Below are 4,137 nucleotides of genomic sequence, written 5' to 3' on the forward strand. Positions count from 1 at the left end.
TTCCAAAATTCTGCAAGGACATAACGTAAAATTTACAGGCAGTCAAGATGAGTGGCTGATAGCGTCGCATCATTATTATTAACAATGTCTTTTGCTCTGAAACAACTGCGTTGTACCACATAGAGTTGAATCTGCGAAATCAATTTTTTCTTTTTTTAGAAGTTGATAAGTTAATAAAAAAAGACATCTAATCTCTCTTCCTCTTTCCACGTAGCATACTTTATCCTGGGAACGTCTTCTGAATGTCTTCAGGGCGTCTCTTGGATATAGGATGTTCTTAAATTTCGACATCACTTATCCTGAGCAGGCAGAGCGAACTGGGTCAAAAAGTCTTGTACCATTTTGCGATTTTCGCAATGGTTAATCAGATATTAAATGTAAATGTTGATAGTATTTAAATAAAAAATTATTGAAATCTAATACTTAGCGATTTTTAGTAATTAATATCTCATTAACTATTGCGAAAACCGCAAAATGGTAGAGGACTTTTTGACTCAGTTCGCTCTGCCTGCTCAGGATAAGTGATGCCGAAAGTGATCCCGCACATTTCTTATGGATTTTAGTTCTCGGTCAAATCTTCTCATATTTTAGGAAATTATAGTTTCAGATATCCTGATTAAAAATATCAATACGCGCAATCTCCTAAAATATGGAAAGATTTGATCAAGATTTGATCAAAATCCATAGAAAAGAAACGTACTGAATTTTTTAAGGACACTCGGTATTGTATGTCTTTAATAAATAAGTAAATACAATATTATTATACTATGGCAAATTATATTATATTAAAAATTTTTATTAATATTAATATTTTTTCCTTTTCAGAATTATAATTTTAAAGAAAATTATATTATGTTAATTATTTTATTTAATATTGCAAACTTGCAATTTGCGTAACACAAAAATATAATCTCAGCAAATGCGTTTATATACAATTATCTCACATATATTTTCGAATGAATTCAAAATACTGAATAGATAAATTCAGGGAGAACCTTTTTTCTGTTTTTTAATAATTTTATTTTAATTTTTCTTCTTTTGAATAAACAATAGATTTTCAATATCAGCATTTTAGATACTATCGCATAAGATGTACTTTTAAATATATATTAAAGAGAAATCTACTTATATTTACATTTTTCCACACAGACTCGAACTCATATCCGTGACTCTCTGCCCCATATAAGAAGGTATGAATACATAACATAGTACACCACAAAAAATACTGATAGATCTGATAGCTCGTTCCAAATCAGAAATGGTCATTATCTGAAAGCTTTTGTTTTAATAATTCGATAACAAACGATTACAAACGCTCAACATATTTCTGCTAACATACCTGGATTAACGTAAGACTCATCAAAATCACTAAGTTTATGAGATCTATTAGAAACGATATTGTGTGGCAAGTTTCGATTATCTTAACAAACCTTGTAACACGAAAAAAATCATACATATTAAAATAATAAGTTAAAGAATATTTTTTTGTATGTAAATAAATTAGTACGTATGTTATTAATATACATTTACTATTGAAATTTCGACTCAATTTCGTAATTTGAATATTGTTTTTACCGATAGAAAAAAAATAATAAAATTTATTTGATTTATGATTTTGAATTATGATTATATTAATCTAAATGGAGTCGCGACAGGAGAAATATCTGTTATATTCATATATCAATATTACAATTCATGTGTTAGATTTATCCATGTATATTTGTATTGTTTGATTTAATGTTGATACACTAAAAAGATATTCACAAAATTTGAATAAACATTTGTTTAAATAGTACCAATGATACTTTTTATTTACAATAAATAAATATTTGTTCAATTAAAAAAAATTATACTTAAGTATTATTTTTTTAAATCAAATAAATATTATATTTATTTTCTGTAAGCAAATGGTCCTATTGGTACTGTCTAAACAAATATTTATTTAAATTTTATAAATTTTTTTTGGTAATTATGCAGAATAGGACTTTTTCCGAATTTCGATATTTTTCGGCTGCTATAATAATCTTTGCTGTTGATAATAATCTTTGATTATTTTCAAAGTGATAATAATATAATAATTTTCAAAGTGATTCTCAAAGTGATAATAAATCATTCGATCAAGAGATCGAGAAATAAAAAAAATTTTCTTTGAAAACATTGATTCAAACATAGTAGCGCACAGGAGCGCGAAGTCATGGAAGTCGTGCGCCCCCGAGCAGGGGAGCGGTAGAAAGGTAGGACGGGAGTCAAGTTCGGGTGAAAATCGTGCGCCTCCAAGCAGGGGGAGGTCGAGTGAAGGTCATTTCGCATGGAAAGTCATGTGCCCTTATACGGAGAAATAAGGTAGAATAAATAATTTAAAAAGTTGATAAACTATATATTTTTCGATCTCCTCAACTTATTATCACTATTTGAGTCATAGCAATTCTTTTCAGTGTAATAAATTCTTTGTTAGTTAAAATCATATAACATGAAGAAGGCATTATCTGGCCATTGTTACTTTTAAATTTTCCTTGTAAAATACAACATTCTGTTTTATTACGCAAATGACAAAAAAAAATGAAATTACGCTGGAATTTGATATATTAAATAAAAGTACAAACTGTATAATGTTGTAATGTTGCTGTACAAAAACAGATATATTTCCGCAAGTTATTTCTGACACCTGCATTAAATCGTATCTCGCCTTGTCTTTGACAACATAAAATAAGTGTTCCGCACGGTGCCTGTGTCAAAATGATTGTCAACATATTATCGTATAATGTATAATTGACTTTGTTCGTATCATGATATTTGCTTTGCATTGAACGAAAGAAAAGATATGACTGTTTATCTCATGTTGAAAATGTAAAAGAAAAATAGTAAATAATTTAAAAACGAGATAAAAATATTATTTTTAAACTAACTGAAAATGGCGGTATTTAGATAAATTTAATTTTTCTACACAGAAATGATTTTACTGAAATATCTCAAAATTTAACTAGATATAGATCTAAAAATGATTTTATTGAACTATCAAAATATTTGTATAGAAAATTCAAGCCTGATGAGCAATAATGCTACAAAAAATTTTAATATTCTTAGCAATCAGTTTGAGCATTTTATATAATTATTTTTATAGTTCAACAAAATTTACTTTTAGATTTGTATTTATAGCTAAATTTTTAGATACATAAGCAAAACTGTTGTTTCTATATAAATGAAGAAAATATATTTATTACACAAATTCGAGAATTAATAAACCAGTTGAAAATTGATAGAGGCTCTATTTTTTATAGCAATCTTAGAATCGTCTGTTCTTTCACAAATAGTAAATTGCGCGAAGAGTAATTTCTTACCCCAGCAATTCGCACATTCCGCAAGTATGTTGCGTGAGAATCAGAAATAGAGTGGAACTAGCAGCATAAATTATAGGTGTGATTGTAACTACAAGACATACGTGAAAACGAATGAAATAAAAGTACTGCTCTTCATTGATAAAGAATTCAAGATGAAAGGGTCGCCTCCGCGGGCGAGATTCATTCATGGGCGACATAATGTCAAGAATTTCTGGTGTAAATAGCCATATGTTGTATCCCATAACATTTATATATAACATGACTGAAAAATGAAATGATCATAAATTTATTAATATATAATTTAATGACAAGAATGTGCGCGAAGAAAAGACTACACTTTAAAATTAAAAATATCATGAAATTTAATGTATCTTTAAATTATACAAGTTGAATTTAACGTTATACTAAATTTAATTACATTACATTAAATTTAATGTATTTGTAATTGAAAAGTATATTTGTGTACATACACATGAAAATATTTTCCATAAAATTTTATGTGAATTTGCATGAAACTTAATATATATTTAAACTTAATATATATTTAAGTATACTGTAACTTAGTTTTTATTTAAAACATTCATTACTTTTCAGTTACCCCATAGAAGAATAGCATTAACTTACAATCTGACACGGAATTATTACATGCGCATATGTATTAAACAAATTATAAACAAGGTTCTGTCCGAACATATAGCTTAGTTTATTTATTTTTATTTTTGTAGAGGATGCGTCTGTGTATCAGTTAGACTCTAGCAATTGTTTAGTTGACTTCGCATATGTCACCGATAAATATGTC

The sequence above is a fragment of the Atta cephalotes genome, assembly GCF_000143395.1.
Source record: "Atta cephalotes unplaced genomic scaffold scaffold00014, whole genome shotgun sequence".
In the NCBI taxonomy this organism is placed as follows: domain Eukaryota; kingdom Metazoa; phylum Arthropoda; class Insecta; order Hymenoptera; family Formicidae; genus Atta; species Atta cephalotes.